Here is an 18,102-nt window from a genome sequence, read left to right on the forward strand (position 1 = left end):
AAGCCTCAGAGTTAATCTTTTAAACATACATATGTAAATATATAAAATGTATTTATATTCACTCCTCCACACTCTTCAGCTTTTTCAAATTTAAAAGGTTTTACTGCACTTTAAAATGCTTTCTCAGGCTTCTATGGTATCTCTGTCATGCAAGGATAGAAAAATTGGGATGAACCTTTTTTTTACATGTGTAAAAAAATTAGTTTAAGGATTTTAGGTGTTTCTGAATCAACCTCATTTAAAACTTTACCGAACACTTATTATGTGCAAAAGATGAATCGTGGGGATGTGTGAAAGTTGGGTAGGGGGAATGAATGAATATGACATAGGTTTTAAGCCTCACAAATTTAGAAGAGAATTTTTTTAAAAGGCAGATATGAGGCCTTAGGTGGTACTGAGCATGATATCATGAGGCCATGCAGAAGGCATGGTTCCTGGGGTTAATCCTAACAGAGGGCGTCAGGAAAAGTTCATTCAGGAAGCCCACTTTAGCTGATGGAAAAGGTGGAGAAAGCCATCCTGGAAAGACGAAATGGCACGAACAGAGACATAAGGGCCTCAGAGTGCTTGGCTGGAGCCCACAGGGGCAGGCAGTGTTTTCCCCATCTCTGTGCCCAGTACCTCACATCACAGCTGGCACAGAGAAAGAGTTCACCGTAACAAAGATCATGTATTATGGAGATCAAGATCCAGTGGGGGCTTGGTGCCAGGTTGCCACCTTTAATCCTTTGCTGCAGTTAGTATAGAGTAGGGGGTCTCAAGATCCATTGTCTATAGGACAAAAAGGTAATGAAAGTGAATGAAACCAACCTAACATCAGACATTCGAGAATGGCTGGGGCTGGAGGCACCAAAGAGTGCTACCTTTTTAAAATGTGGGCTCAGTGCTGCTGGGTCCCCCAATGTTTCAAGAGAAGTAAAAAAAAAAAAAATTGTACGTGAAATCTTCAGATATTAGAATTGTCCAGGGACCAGAGAACATAACCCAAGATTCAGGTCATGGCCCAGCAGTTTATAACCCAAGAGGACAGTGCGTGGTTGGAGTCGGAGAGAAATAGTCCTAGAATGGTAACTTGGGACTACGTTCAGAGGAGTGTTAAAGGTCTCCCTGTGGAGTTTGAAATCTCCAACTGGTGATGGGGAGCCTCTCAGAGTTTTTCAGCAGAAACAGGTTTGTTGCTGAAATACAGGAAATGTATGGGGGGAAGAGAGAGACCAGAGGTTGAATGACTTGGAGGTCACTGAGATACCCAGGTGAGAGGTGACAAGGGAGAGCCGCTAGGGAGTGACCGTGGCATGGGGTGGACAACATGCGTAGGAGAGAAGTTTAGAAGGCAGATAAGGAGGACCCAATGAGCCATGGAGAGAGGGAGGAAGAGGCAGTGAATTTGACTTTAGCCTTGGACCCGGGTCACAGAGTGAGCGGCCGCACCACTTACAGGAGCAGACAGTGGGTACTCACAACCTTCTCTTCACACCGTCTCTCCCACGTATCCTGCTCGCTTCTGCCTCCTTTCCAAACAGTCCACACAGGAAAAGGGCTGCCTGCCTCCTGACCTCCCTCGTACTTCCTCTGACAGCATCACTATTTTTAAAGCCTCCTTCCCACCCCTTCCAAGATTCCTTTCTTTGCTTTTCCTCCACTCTCTGCTCCTTTCACTGCCCCATTTCTTTTACAGAGTTGTCGTTTTAACAAGCTTCTCCTTTCTGTGTGCCTTCCCTCCTACGGGCAGCCCACCCACCTACGTCCTCCTTCAAATGAGGCTTTTAGAGCTAATTATCTGGGTGTTTTGATCAAGCACAGAAGCCGTGTACTTAAAGAAGTGAGACCAGGTGACTTTGACCTATTTTTAGTGGTTGCAATTTGTGGGCTGTGGCATCGGTTGTCACAGCAGTACCCCGAGACCAGAGCTCAACTCCAGAGCCACGGTGCCAAGGGATTTGTAAAATCTGCAGTAAGTTAGTTAATAGAGGAGTTAATTTAGTGATAAAGTCAGATTCTATGGTACCTTGGAAGCCCATCCTTCCAGCCCTCCCTGGTGAGAAACAAGAAATAGGACAGTAGGCCGGGCGCGGTGGCTCAAGCCTGTAATCCCAGCACTTTGGGAGGCCGAGACGGGCGGATCACGAGGTCAGGAGATGGAGACTATCCTGGCTAAGAAGGTGAAACCCCGTCTCTACTAAAAAATACAAAAAACTAGCCGGGCGTGGTGGCGGCGCCTGTAGTCCCAGCTACCCCGGAGGCTGAGGCAGGAGAATGGCGTGAACCCGGGAGGCAGAGCTTGCAGTGAGCTGAGATCCGGCCACTGCACTCCAGCCGGGGCGACAGACCGAGACTCCGTCTCAAAAAAAAAAAAAAAAAAAAAAAGACATAGGACAGGAATGCAAATGTGCCGGGAAGGAGAAAGGGAGAGAAGGAAGGCAAAGTGAAGCTCTCTTGCAGACTCAGTGTGCTGTGTCCCGCTTCTGTGCCCAGAGCCGAGCTGTTCCCCACTCTTAGCACACCCGGTGCCCATCCTTTACCCTCCAGAGGATCACTTGGGGTCCAAGTGTTTCCTTGGCTCTCAGGAGGAGTCAGGAGAGCCAAGGAAAGGAATTTCTCCATCCTAATGCAGATTCTCCTCTCGAAACCAGCTTTCTGTTCAGATCTCAGGAGCCCACATTCCTGAAACCAGGTGGCCTATAGCTACTGGGAAATAGAGGGGTTCCATCACTCCTTAAGGAGAGCTGGAGGTCCGTGCATGCCATGGAATATGCTTCAGCAACAAGAACAAACTTTTGATCCGTGGAATAACATGGACCACTCTCAAACGCCTGTGTGAAGTGAAAGAAGCTGGGCTCAAAAGGTCCCGAACTCTGTGATTCCATTTACATGACTGTCTGCAAAATGCAAACCCACAGGGGGAAAGAATCAGTCAGGGTTGCGAGGGAATGCAGTTGAGAGGTCAATGTCCAAGCAGCACAAAGGAAGTTTCTGGTGGTGATACGAACAGTCTTGACTGCTGATGGCTCCATGGCTATATTCGTTTGTCAACACTCACAGAATTGGACACATAAAAAGGGCATATTTTACTGTATGACTTTAAAAAATAGAGCAAGGAAAAAGAGAAAAACGGGGAAAAAAGAGAAAAAAGAAGAGCTAAGCCTGGCATTCTAAGTTCCATCTGCTTAAGTGAAATCACCAATATCCACATGAACAGGGCTTTGTAGCTCAGCTGAAGTTAACAAAGCTTTGGGATCCTTCCAGGTCTCCTCTTTCTATCTGTGTGACTTTGGGTACATTACACACCTGTTTTAACTTATTCATCTGTAAAATTAGGATGATAATAGCACCTGCCATGGGTAGTTGTCGAGAGAATTCAATGAGATAACACATGAAGAGGGGTTAGCCCAGTGCTGGGCATATTTTAAGTTTTTAATAAATGTTCTGTGGTATTTTTATTATTGGCAAGCAACCTCAGATCCACAGACTGATTTTATTCTTACATGAACCTTAAGAGGTTGAAATTAGTACTTTTCCCCCCTTTACGATTCTTGGAAGAATCTTAATTGAGATTCAGGGAGATGAAGTGACTTGCCTGGGGGCAAACTTCTTACAAGTGGCAGGCGTGGGTCTTAAACTTCGATTTTGATGCCAAGTCTCACAGGTTTTCTGTTCCACCGTGGCCTCATGTCCTGGAGAGCAACACAGATGTGGGAGGCAGACAGCATGCAAATGGGGGCAGCCTGTGGTCCTCACCTGGAAACCTCACGAGAAGCCTCACCCAGCCTGGACAGGGGCAGGACTGATAGATTGACAGCTCTTTCTCGATTCTATGGGTGGTGGTGCATGGCCAGTTTTAGTTGGTGGAGCGATTTGTCTGGTAAATTCTGATAAGGAATGAGACCATGGCATGCTGACTAGTTGCATGATCCCTGAGCAGTCGGCCTTCCCCAACTTCTTAGAGGGACAAGTGGTGCTCAGCAACCCGAGATTGAACAATAACAGATCTGTGATGCTCATAGTGCGCTACACCAACTGGCTCAGTGTATGCCTACCCTATGCTGGCAGGCGCTGATAAACTGTTGAACCCCATTTGTGATGGGGATTGGGGATTACAATTATTCCCCATGACTGAGGAATTCCTAGTAAGTGTGCATCATAAGCTTGCACTGATTAAGTCCCTGTTTGCGTTAAGTCAAGCTCAAACTGGACTTGAGGTCTGACTTTGGTGAGACTCACTCTGACATCCCAGGTAGAAGACTGTACCTTTTAGTCTCTTTCCAGAAACTAAAAGGGCATCAAAAGTCTTACTTTACTTCTGAAGGTTTGCAGTAAAAATTAAATATTCAGCTATGATAAGCGGCTATAGAAATGCAGAATGTGAATGGGACCCTACTAGGTATCGGGAAATCAGACACATAAGAAATTTGCTTCTGTTTATGACAGGAGTCATTTTGCTAGGCATTCATAAATCTGCTGCCATCTAGCCCAGTCTGAGGCTGAGGGTACAGCCACACTCACTGAAGAGGAACGGGCTTTCATGCTGCTCAGTCTCTTGCTAGCTGACTCCCCAAGACCTAAGCCCTGCAAGTGTCCCCAGACCCATCTCTCACTATGCCCATCACCTCTCTCCTATGCTCTTCCAGAACAGAAGTTTGTCATCTTCATCTTTGAACCTCTAGATCTTGGTGCAGGCAATGACTGAGCTGAACAGATAAGGCATTTGCTGCGTTTGAAAAGCAACACCTGCCTTTTCTTCTTCCTTTCCTCCCTTCCTCCCGTCCTCTCTTTCTCTTTCTCTTTCTTTCTTTTTCTTTCTTTCTTTCTTTCTTTCTTTCTTTCTTTCTTTCTTTCTTTCTTTCTTTCTTTCTTTCTCTTCTTTCTTCTTTCTTCTTTCTTCTCTCTCTCTCTCTTTCTCTCTTTCTTTCTTTCTTTCCTTCTTTCTTTGATGGAGTTTCACTCTTGTTGCCCAGGCTGCAGTGCAATGGCACGATCTCGGCTCACTGCAACCTCCGCCTCCCTAGTTCAAGCGATTCTCCTTCTGCAGCCTACCTAGTAGCTGGGATTACAGGCATGCACCACCACGCCCGGCTAATTTTTTGTATTTTTAGTAGAGAGGGGGTTTCTCCATGCTGGTCAGGCTGGTCTCGAACGCTGGACCTCGGGTGATCCACCTGCCTCGGCCTCCCAAAGTGCTGGGATTACAGGCATGAGCCACTGCTCCCGGCAACATCTGCCTTTTCACTGATGCACTGCTGTCTTATCCTGGCATTTACTCCTGAAAGCTCCTACCCATTCTGCAGGACTCTGTTTAGATGCTACCACTGGATGCCTTCCTGGATCGTCTCCTCTGCTTCTATGCATACCCACCCCAACGCAGCACTTCTGTTCCGTGCCAGGCTTCTGGATGGGTCCATCTTTCTTGGAGGAAGTGCCTCTGAATCAGGGAGCATATCTCAATTTTTTTGTTTGTTTGTTTTGTTTTTGAGACGGAGTCTTGCTCTGTTACCCAGGCTGGAGTGCACTGGCGCCATCTCAGCTCACTGCAAGCTCCGCCTCCCAAGTTCACACGTTGTCCTGCCTCAGCCTCTCGAGTAGCTGGAACTGCAGGCACCTGCCATCACGCCCGGCTAATTTTTTTGTATCTTTAGTAGAGACGGGGTTTCATCGTGTTAACCAGGATGGTCTCCATCTCCTAACCTTGTGATCCACCCGCCTCAGCCTCCCAAAGTGCTGGGATTACAGGTGTGAGCCACCGCGCCCGGCCCTCATGTCTCAAATTTATCTCTGTTTTCCTAACACTCAAAGCAGCCTGGGACAGAAGATCTTGCTGACTGACTGGCTGGCTAAATGAATGAATTAAAATTAATTTTATTTTCTAGATAATGGTCCTCAGCTTCCTTCCCAACACTATTTCTTCCTTTTTAGTAAATCTTAGATGGTTTCTACCCATTCTTGTTCCATTTGTTGCTGGCAGTGATCTCATGATTCCAGCTGAGGAAGAGGAGCCTGGGTCTGGAGAAGGTGGTGGCTGCTGGCTATGTAGATGTGTTTTAGACATCATTTTAGAAGCTCCTGAGAGAATACTATTTTCAAAGTAGCGTGTCTGGTAGGGCGGGGGTAGAGTATGTAAGAGCACCAAAGACCCAAGCTGTGGATACCTCTAGCCCCCTTGATGCAAATAGTCTTTGAGATTTGTGCTGAGAAACCCCCCATGTTCACTATTTTCACCTTTTGATTCATACTCCATGCTACAGCATGAGAAAATTGTTTAGAATTTGATCATTTTGTTAACTTCCCAAGATAACACTAGACAATCTGTTAACCAAGCAAAACTAAATCTATTTGAACTTACCACAGTGATGGAGAACAACACCTTGAGAAAGGTTTTAGAGAAAGAAATCGATGTCTTAGAAGAGGGGTGTCAGAATACATGTATGGAGCATTGGGGTCTGAGTTTCGCTGGTTTAAGGTAGGCTTTTCAAGGTGGGAAACTAATTGGCTGGGCAAAGTTTGTGGAGTGGCAAAGTTTGTGATGGTGAACATCACGTGGCAAGGACTTGAAGTCTTAATAAGTCAACTGTTTTGGGATCAGTAATCTGTTTGCTCAGGTTAGCAGACTGTTGTATCATCTGCAAAGATTTCCTAAAGCAGAGAGTGGACTGACTTACTGATTTATGGTCTTTTCTTTCCCAGGTAAAGTTTTCCTGGGACAAATAGCCATGTCATGTTGACACAGGTGGTCTCCATTCTTGGTCAAAATAGCTCTGGCATGTTTGATGCAAGTGTTCATAGTTTTCAGTGTCCTCAAGCTTCCACCCCACTCCCTCCGAAAAGCAAAACAAAACTTTCATAGCTTCCCATTGCCTTAATAATAAAGATTAAAATCCTTAAGTATCCTCGAATGCCTTACCTATGCTGACCTCCTAGGTTATTTCTGCTTGTCTCTTCTCTCTGAGCTACCTTGGCTATCTTTTCATTCCCTGAATGTGCCACGTTCCCTCCAGTCACAGGGTATTTGCAGGCCTCCATGCCTGTAAATAAATAATGTTTCATTTGATCCTTACACACATGTGCACAATGCTTTATGAACTAAAAACCATAATTACTCCCTTTACTGCTGACAAAACTGAGGCACATAGAGATTATAACTTGCCTTAAGTCCCATTTCTAACAAGAGGATGCACTAGAGTGCAAACCCAGACACTCTGGTTCCAGAGCAAACATACTTCACTATTACTCTATGCTAAGTCCTGTGTGTCCCCATCTCCTTGGCTTTTTTTTTTTTTTTTTTTTTTTTTTTTTGAGATGGAGTTTCAATCTTTCACCAAGATGGAGTGCAGTGGTATGATCTCAGCTCACTGCAACTTTCGCCTCCTAGGTTCAAACAATTCTCCTGCCTCAGCCTCCTGCGTAGCTGGGATTACAGGTGCCCACTACCACGCTTGTCTAATCTTTGTATTTTTAGTAGAGATGGGGTTTCACCATGTTGGCCAGGCTAGTCTCAAACTCCTGACCTTGTGATCCACCTGCCTCGGCCTCCCAAAGTGCTGGGATTACAGGAATGAGCCACCGCACCCGGCCCTTAGTTGTTATTTTCTCTCTGTGTTTCCTAGACTCAAGGCTGCCATAATTGAAGTTCAGAATGCAGGGTGTAAAATGCTGGGTGGGAAAAGCAGCTTAACTGTGAAGCTAACGAACCTTAAGTAGTGACATATTAGGGGTGGGATGGTGAGAGCTCTGTGTTTCAGTTGCAGTCAATAAAGGTGTGTCTTATCTGTAGCAAATTTAAAAACAATAATAAGACTAATTAAAAATTGGCCTGCTTTTTGTTATCACCATGCTCTGGCAAACCTAAAGGAAGTCAGTGGTAGAATATTCCTTCCTGCTAGGGTGGACTGCTTGAGCTGGCCCCACTCCTTGGTAGACCACTGAGCTCAAGCCTCAGGGCTCTCCATTTGCGTAGGCTCCCTCTAAGGCCTGGGAGGGGCTGTAACAGTGTGTTCGCAAGATCAAACTTTTAGATGCAATTTGAAAAAGTGAAATATCCGTATTACCATTAGTTAAGACCACCATCAATTTTACTCCAACTTCCCCTCTGTCCCAGTTGCCCCCATGCAGAGTAGTTGGAGCACTCAAGGGCATGTCTAGGATCCAGTGAAGACAAAGTTGAGCTCAGGATACATTTAGGTGGCCTTAGTGGGGTGTATTTGTCTTTTGCAATGACTTCCACTCATTGTGATCAGTAGCTGTCTTGGTATAGCAATGGCTTTCACAGTATTCTAGAAGCCATTTTTACACTAAGTATTTTCTAATGTTATTTCTCTATATTATGTCAGGTTTTATGGCACTGTAAGTGTCCTATGGCACCTAGCACTGGAAGTGTGTGGCTAATAAGGTTTGAAATATGCAAAGCCAGAATCCAGTTCATAGAAAATTCTTCCAAATTTTTTAAGCCACTTACAAAAATTTAAGTGGTTTTCCCAAATTTAATAACAACCTTTAAAAATTATATGATATTACTAATAAAGAGATAAGAAGCTGAGGCTGGGCGTGGCAGCTCACACGTGTAATCCCAGCACTTTGGGAGGCTGAGGTGGGTGGATCGTGAGGTCAGGAGATCAAGACCATCCTGGCCAACATGATGAAAGCCTGTCTCTACTAAAAATACAAAAATTAGCTGGGTGTGGTGGTGCATGCCTGTAATTCCAGCTACTGGGGAGGCTGAGGCATGAGAATCACTTGAACCCAGGAGGCAGAGTTTGCAGTGAGCTGAGATCATGCCACTGCACTCCAGCTTGAGTGACACAATGAGACTCTATCTCAAAAAAAGAAAAAGAAAAAAGAAACTGAAAAAACATTTCTAAACAGCCAATAATTTAAAAAACCAACTTTGATGAACCATAAGAGAAGAAAAACTAAATTACCTTCTAGTCTGTCTCTCTATAAAAAGTATTTCAAATGGTTGTAATAAAAATTGTAGTAATAAAAAGCTTATAAAGGTGTGTCTGGCAGTTAATTAAGTTAGATATTATATTATTTCCTGGTTTTGTGCTGCTGGTTGTGTTTGTCAGTGTAGAATTATAAAAAAAAGTCTGCTCTTTGTCCCAGTTTCTGTTACAGAGCCTCAAATACCCTTGTAATTTCCTGATCATAGGAGTGTCTTTGTTATGTTAAGGAAGTGATTTATAATACTGAGCCATGAGGTAGTACCAGGATCCAGGACTGATCACTAGAAAGACCAAACATATGATGAGAGAATTGAAATTTTCAGCCAGCCAACCTCCAGGAAGAGGCAGAGGCTGTAAAATTACATGGCCAGTGATTTAATCAATCATGCCTGTAATGAAGCCCCAATAAAAACTTGGGACAATGAAGCTCAGTGGAACTTCCTGGTTGGTGGACACATTAATATGCTGGGAGGGTGACCTGTCCTGGCTCCATGGAGAGAAGATGCAGAAGCTCTGTTTCCTCTAAGACCTTGCTCTATTTGTACCCTTTATAAAATGAAACTGCACAAAAGTATAGCATTTTCCAGAGCTCCATTAGTTGTGCTAGTGAATTGGGCATGAACATGCTGGGGTTGTGGGAATCCCTGAGTTTATAGCCAGTTATTCGGAAGTATGGGTGGCCTGAGGGCCCTTCCTGCAGCTGGTGTCTGAAGTGGGGACAACCTTGTAGAAGAATAAACCGTTGGCCTGTGGGATCTGACACTAACTCTGGGTGGTCAATGTCAGAATTGTTTTGCAGTACAACCAGTTGGTGTTGGACCATTTGGGGTTTGGGGTAGTTAGTGTCAAGAACAATAGGAAATAGAATTTGCTAGAATAACCCTGATTCACTGAAACATGTGGTTTGGAAAGAAAAAGAATGAAAGGATGGGGAATGAGGACCCTTTTGTCCCTGAGTAGCCATGATATTACCCACAGTATGAGGCAGCAGCTGCACTGTGATCATTTATTAGAGATGAAAATTGTCAATAAAATTTAGAGATAATTTATATGTATCACTGGATGCATAAGAAATGCAAAATCATAAGAAAAAATCAAAATATACAATCCCTTGCTTATTTATTTATAAGAGCTAAAATGAAAGTAAGAAATAGGCCACATTTAGATTCTTCCAGTCTGAACTGCAGCTTCTAGTCTCAGGGCACATATCAAAAGAAGATGTTGGAAAGATCCTAATTCTGGCCAGCCTAACATACAACCACTAGCTTCAGAGCTAATTCCAAAGGAAATGATCACACTGACACAATAAATAATTTTAAAAAGGCTATACCGATCCCCAAGAGAATGTGATCTCTGTCTAGAGGGGAGAGTCTGGTGAGAATCTTTAAGTGGCTATTAGGAAAAGGAATGAATAAAGCAAACATTGATAGATTAGAAACATATCTCTTAAGATTGGGTGGACCAGTGAGACCCTCTGCCAGGCCCCCAATGTTAAAGAGCCCCAAACAAGTCTATTTACTACAGTATGGGAAATATTAAAAGCTGGAAAGCAAAGACTACAATGAGAAACCCAACCTGGAATTGCCTGGAGCAAGGTCACAGGCAGGCAATCAAGATGAGAACTGAGAAAAGGACTGGGTCCCTGGGCTCAGTCCCCAAGTAGGGACTCAAAACTTTGTGCACTCAGGAGGATTAAATGGACAGAGGGTGGAGAAAAGAAGTTTCTGAGACTCCTTGACACGGGTGTCCCATGCAGCCAAACCCAATGGTGAAACTCTCAAAAGAGCTGCAATTAAATTGAGGATATGGAAATGTAAGAGTTGTTAGAACTAACTAACATGAAAGTTTAAATGAAGACCTGAATGTTTAAACAAGCTTTGTATGAGGAGGTAGTGTCTCCTTTACCTGAATGTTGTATGGAAATAGATATTATGTCTGATTAGGGAACACCTCCCTTACCTGGTATTGCAAAACCAAAACTTGTTGGCAAAGTTCCGACCAGGGCTGCAGTTAGGAGTGCAAGTGTTGATGGTATTAACGTGAAAGTTTGGACAAAATTTGTTATGTTCAAACAGGCTTTATGTGAAGTGGCTATATCTCTTTTACTTGAATGCATTATGGGGATGAATATTATGTCTGACTGGGAAATGTTTTTTTGGTGTTGTTTCTCCTACCTACTATTGTAAAGCAGAGGGCGTGCAAATCTGCCTTTCAAGCAATATTAATTGGATATGCTAAATGAAAACCAACAAGAATGAGCACATACAGGCTGTTGCTAGCAAGCAGTGTAGAATAGAGGCTGGAGTGCTGGTATGGATAAATACCCTGTTCAATAACCCTGTGTGGAGTGTAGACTGAGGTTTATGTCAAAAGCCTGCCAGCATCTCCCAGGGATGCATACTGGAGATCTGGACCATTTGAGAGGCAATTGCTAGATTGCTGTCTGACATGGATTGAAACTTTTCCTAAGATTGAACAACATAAATATCTTGAAACCTGAACTCGCTACTGGGAAAATGCAGATACTCAGTATATGCACAAACAAGTAGACTCTTTTCCCTCAGGGACCAACTTTGGAACCACCTGAAGAGCTGCTGCATTCTATTGTCACTCAGACAGAGCTCTATACACAGTTCTCAATTGTCCAACAAAGAACTGTTTGATGTACGAATGACAGTTCCAAGTTGAATAGACAATATCCTGTCTGGAAGTCCACCACTCTGATTGAAGAAGGTAAAACAAAATCAGCTTAATCAGCTGAATTGCATTCTGTGTGCCCTATTGTTTGGATTTCTACTAACTCATGGGCAGTGGCCAAAGGCCTGCCGACATGGTCAGCAGAATGGCAATGGAAAACTGACCTATTAACACACGTCTCTATGGGGCATGGCCCTGTGGACATCACTATGGGCATTTCAGGGATATATTAAAGTAGGACGTGTTGATGCCTGTCAGAAGAACCCCATTTCGGATTTGCAAGGTAATTCAAATTGACAAGTAGATTCCCCATGTGCTCATCTGAGGAGGCCACCAGCGTCCATAAAGTGAGTGGACATGGTGGGTAGAGGGCAGCAGTGCAGAGATGGGCTGAGTGTAGGCAAATTCCTCTTGCACCCTCTGAGGCACAAAACATGAATGAGAACTGTTCTATCTGCCAACAAGAGAGAGAGAGACTGCAGATGGCTATGGGACAGATTCCCTGGGGAAATCCTGCACATACTTGGTAGGTGGATTACATTGACCAATGCCAGTAGCCTCAGTGGGTGGGAGGAGGAACCAATGGGTCTGGACAGGAATAGACACTTACTCTGGACTGGGTTTTGTCTACCCAGTGGGAGATGCAAATGCTCAGAGCACTAAAAAAGCACTGCCACAGAAGACATTGCACCAATTTAGAACCCCAAGTTACATTTTTTTTTTTTTTTCAAAATAAGGGACATACTTTCATCCTCAGAGTAATGGTTTGATAGAGAATTGGAATAGGCAATTTAAATATTGAATGTCTAAAACAGGATTGGCTGGCGGGGAGATGTAGGCATGAAGGGCCGGCTTACAGACCTCTACAAGTGTAAGCTCACATTCAACGTGACGGGGCCAAGGAGATGTACTTTGTAGTGAGTTATTTTAAATCGAAGTAAATATTTACTTTCACACCTAATGTTGTATTTATATTTTACAGAAACCCTCACCCTAATTTGGAAGAAGGCCCTGCAAACCAGGATCCACCCCACTGGGTAGGTTTACTTTGTAATTTTTTTCAGTTTTTGCTAGCAATCTTAGGGGGCATTGCCAGTCACTTTCTTTGTACAAAAACATCTCTGTGTTATTATTATTATTAATTATTTTATTATGGTTTTAAAGATAAGGCCTCACTCTGTTGCCCAGGCTGCAGTACAGTGGTGCAATTTTAGCTCATTGCAGCCTTGAACTCCTGGGCTCAAGCAATCCTCCCACTTCAGCCTCCTGAGTAGCTAGGACTACAGGCACACATCACTATGCCTGGTTAATTTTTTAAAAATTTATTGTAGACGCAGGGTCTTTCTATTTTGCCCAGGCTAGTTTCAAACTCCTGGCCTCAAGTGATCCACCCACTTCAGCCTCCTGAGTTGGTGGGATTATAGGAGTGAGCCACTGTGCCCAGCCTGTGCCTTACTGAACTAATCTCATAATAACTGGCATTTATGAAACAGTGGAAATGTGTCTGGTGCATGAGATGCCTGCATTGTATCATGCAACCCTAACAGCAGCTCCAAGAGGAAGGAAGTGTTGTCATTCCTATTTTACAGCCAAGAAGACTGAGGCTTTGAGCAAATAAATAAATAGCCTATGGTCACCCTGAATAAGTGGCGGTCCACATGAATGCAGATAGTCTAGCTCTAGCATTCCTGCTTCTTAACTGTATTCTCCTGCCCAAGGGAAGGGCAGATATATAGAGCACCTGCAACATACATGGCATTATCTCATTTCATCCTAGCCCTCCTGGCAGGTGTTTATGTCTCTTTTTCACAAAGGAGGCCCAGAGAGGGGAAGTGGCCTGGCCCAGGCCGACAGCGCAGGAGAGGAACCAGCATTCAGGCACTGTGCTTGCTCTAGGCAGAGTCCCTTTCTGCAGCAGGGTCCTGTTGCTTCCAGGTATCATCTTGCATCCAGACTCTCTTTCCCACCTTCTGCTAATGCCATTCTGCTCCCAGCCTCCTCCCAAGCCTGCATCTCCTTCAGGAAAGCGAACCCCCCAGATCCCAGGTCCCTGCAGACTTCCCACTCAGCCATCTGTGAGTCGTGAGACACCCAAGAAATCTGTCAGGAATCCTGGATACCTGTCTGTTTTACATTTGTCCTTTAAAGAAATGACAGCATATTGCTGGAGGTTTTTACATTTTTTAATTTGCTTTAAAAATTTTTTAAAATAAAGCCTTTCTAATTTGGCTCAGTTCCCCTGGAGGCAATAAGGGGCTGTTTTGCTGGGCGATCCTTTCCCAGTTTGGCCAGATTCCTTGGAGTTGTATTTCACAATTTAAAGGTAGGAAAGCAAACACTGCCTCATTAAAACTTGGGTGCCTGTCTGATTCATTAATCATCTTGCCCTAATGCTCCCTAATAAGTCTGTTCATGGCTATTCATCACCGGGCTCGTGGGAGGAAACTGCCAGCTGTCGCAACTTTCCTCTTAACCCCTTGTCTGCCCACACCCAGGTCCTGTAATAGAACATGGGCTATGAGAGAGAAGATTTGCAAGAGAGGGTGGGTGGTTTGTCCTGTGAGCCTTGGGTGATGAGAAGTTCTGTCCTGTGAAGGCTTCTCACCAATGAAACAATGTGACGGTGCCCCAGGGCTGGGTACGTGCCCAAAGTCAGGTGCCCTCTCTCGTTTGACAAGCATGACACTACTTTCCTGATAAGTACAGTGCTTCCCATTTTGCGGATGAGGAAACAGAGGCTCCAAAGTCACATCACTGATAGGTGCTGGGCTAGAATTGGAGGCCACATGTGATGTAACCCAACAACTGAGCAGCCAAGGAAGCCACTGGCCCTCTGCCTCCTCTCAGGCTGTCTGCAGTATGCTACTGGGTAGACTGGGATGAGTGTGGGCTTCTATGTCAGACAGACCTGAATTAAAATTCCAAGTCTGCCACTTTCTAGGTGCCACTTTCTAGGTGAGTTCTATAAAGGCTGCAAGCCTTTATAGAATGATGATGATCATTTATAGAAAGATGATGTTATGAGGGTTGAATGAATGCCATAGGAAATGCCCTGCATAGTACCTGGCAAGTAGTAGATGTTCCACAAATGGCAATTTTCTTCAAAAACCTCCTCCTTCTACGGTGGAACAACCATGCTTCTGCCTGAACACTCAACACTGACCTCATGTTCACCATCACCTGCTCCTACTCATCCTCCAGACCCATTTCAACTCCACACCCCTGGAAATTCCTTTCTGATCCCACTAAATGAAATTAATATTCATCTCAGACTATGGAAAAAAAGAAGCTGACCAATACGAAGCCTGCTAACACCAACAACGGGGCTAGCCCATCTCTCTCTCTCTCCCTCAGTGGTTTCTTTAATTAACTGCCCTGCAGGAATGTTTCTGCGTTATCCTGGATCGATGGGAGTTAATGAGATGTCAGGGAACGAGTCTACACAAAGGACTTACTTGAAAGTTTGTTCCTTTTTTTCTGCTAAGATCAAACTTTCCCAGACTTTGAAAACACTCCACTATTTTGTTTTAATCATTTACCAAGATTCATGGACTTTTAAACATAAATTGGCTCTGGGATTTGAACTTGAAAATACCCAGATTTCAAAAGATTCAAAACTTCTATTTATTAATCAACATACTTTACTGATCCATTTGTATATTTGATGGATAAGTAATATTCACCCTGTTCATGCTGACCTTGTAAAGCCAGAGTATGTGCATGTAGTTTCTGTCCTCAGAGTTGGGCCAGTGAGTGTACACAACCCAATTACCCGATAACTGATACCATGCACGCTTCACAAGTACCTACTGCTTCATTTGTCCAATGTATCCTCATGATGAGATTCATGATCCATGACATGATAGCCAGTGGGAAGGAATACATCATTTTCTTTTTAAGTCAGCTGAATTGGCTTCTCTCTGGGTGGCTGTGTCACCAACTGGACACACATTTTAGGTTCAGCGTTTCATTTAACTTTGGGTTTTAGAAATTTATTTTAAATTTAATTTTGTCATATCATTATGTGATATATGTATGTGTTTCCTAAGTCACACCTAAAAAAATATGTAGTCAAAGAAATTGAGTTTGTATCCCTGTCCTTCCACCTGATTCACTTTCTTCCTAGAAGAAAGTATTTTAAAATCATGGCTTAACTTCCTGCTGTCCTTCTAAATATAAACAAAAGGTAGAAAGCTGGAAAGATAGATAGATATACATGTGTATAGATATAATATGTAATATAGATGATCTTTATTTTATCCATCCATCCATTCATCCATCCATCTTCCATCTATCCATTCATCCATCCATCCATTCATCATCCATCCATTCAATCTATTCATCCATCCATCCATTCATTATCCACCCATTCAATCTATTCATCCATCCATCCATTCATCATCCATCATTCATCCATTCAGCCAGCCATTCATCCACTCATGCATCCATCCATCTATTCATCCATCACCTGTCCATCTATCCACTCACACATCCACTCATCCATCCATTCATCATCCATCATTCATCCATCCACCCAACCACCCATCCATCCATTCATCCATCCATCCACATGTTCACATGCTTCCTTCCTGAGATGACTGATAGCATATCACTCTGTCTACCTTGCACTCTCTCTTCAGCAGTGCATCCTGCAGAGCCCTCCATGAGCACACATAGAGATTTCTTTTACTCCTTTTCACAGATGCACTGGGCATCATTGATGATTGTGCCCCAGTTTTTCAGCCAGTCCATGAGCACACATAGAGATCTCTCTTACTCCTTTTCACAGATGCACTGGGCTTCACTGATGTTTGTGCCCCCATTTTTCAGCCAGTCCTCAGCTGATGAGCAATTGCGGTGTCTCCAGTCCTTTGCTATTATATAATACATTATTTATTATTTATTTTGTTTAGGTGCATCTCTCATAGATAGTATTATATTTGACTTTATTAATCAATATGGAAAATAGTTTTATTTTAGTGGATGAACTAAGTCCATCTGTATTTATTGATGGGATTAATCAATTTAGTTTCAGTTTTGTCATATTTTATATTTGTGTAAAATCATACACATATGTATGTGTGTTATTTATTTATATCTATTTCCTTTTAGTCTTTCTCTCTTCTGGTATACATTCTGATATTTAGGCAGCATTGTTTTAGATTTATTATTATTATAACAAAAATTATCTTTATAAGTGTACATGATCTTGTTAGTTCCTTTCTTCCTTCTTTCCATTTTTCTTTGTTTTTTGCTACCGTATTTTGGATCCTTATCATGAATAATCTCAAAATTTACTAGTGACTTCTCCTCTCCCTCTACTCCCTCTCCCCAACATACCTTTTTATTCCCAATTAATATAGTTGACTTGCACGACATGGGTTGTTGCTGTGTGAGTCCACTTACATAAGGATTTTTTTCAATAAATATACTGGAAACTTTTTGGAGATTTGAAAGAATTTGAAAAAACTTGCAGATGAGCCACATAGCCTAGAAATACCAAAAAGAATAAGAAAAAGTTAGGCCGTGAAAGCATAAACTTTATGTAGATACTATTCTATTATTTACTACCATAAAATATATATAAATCTATTATAAAAAGGTAGAATTTATTAAAACATATGCACACAAGCACAGACCATACGTGGCACCATTCTCAGTTAAATGTAAACAAAGGCAAAGATGCAGTATTAAATCATAATTGCATAAATTTAACTGTAGTACCTATGGCACTACTGTAATAATATCATAGTCACCTTTTGTTGCTATTGCCTTGAACTCAAGTGTTGCCAGTGTCTGCTTAAGATTCCATGTGATACTAACCATCTCCAAGTAACCAGTTCATCTCTCCAGTAAACTGCACATCACAGTAATAACTAATCTCAAGGTTCTCACATAGTTTCCATTGTGTTTAGTACAATACCATAAACCTTAAATAACACCATGAGACTCATACAAAATGCCACTAGCGAAGCTGGAAGTGCTCCCAAGAAGCAGAGAAACATCATGGCATTACAAGAAAAAGTTGAATTGTTTGATATATACCAAAGGTTGAGGTCTGCAGTTGCAGGTGCCAATATTTCAGACAGATGATCTGTGACATAAACAGGTGATGTAAACTTATGTTATCGAGAGACACTGTACTGTATTGTAAATGTATTTTCTCTTTTTATGATTTTCTTAATAATAGTTTGTTTTCTCTAGCTTACTTGATTGAAAGAATACAGTGTATAATATCTATAATGTACAGAATATGTATGAATTGGCCATTTATGTTATTGATAAGCCCTCTGGGCAACAGTAGGCTGTTAGTAGTTAAGTTTGTAGGTAGTCAAAGTTATATGTGGATTTTCAACTGTGCAGAGGATTGGCACCCCTAATCCTTATATTATTCAAGGGTCAGTTCTGTGCCTGTAAGGTAATAAGTGAGCTTACTCTACTCTTCCTATATATTCTCTATTTCCCCATTTCT

This window comes from Piliocolobus tephrosceles, chromosome 4, assembly GCF_002776525.5.
Source record: "Piliocolobus tephrosceles isolate RC106 chromosome 4, ASM277652v3, whole genome shotgun sequence".
In the NCBI taxonomy this organism is placed as follows: Eukaryota; Metazoa; Chordata; class Mammalia; order Primates; family Cercopithecidae; genus Piliocolobus; species Piliocolobus tephrosceles.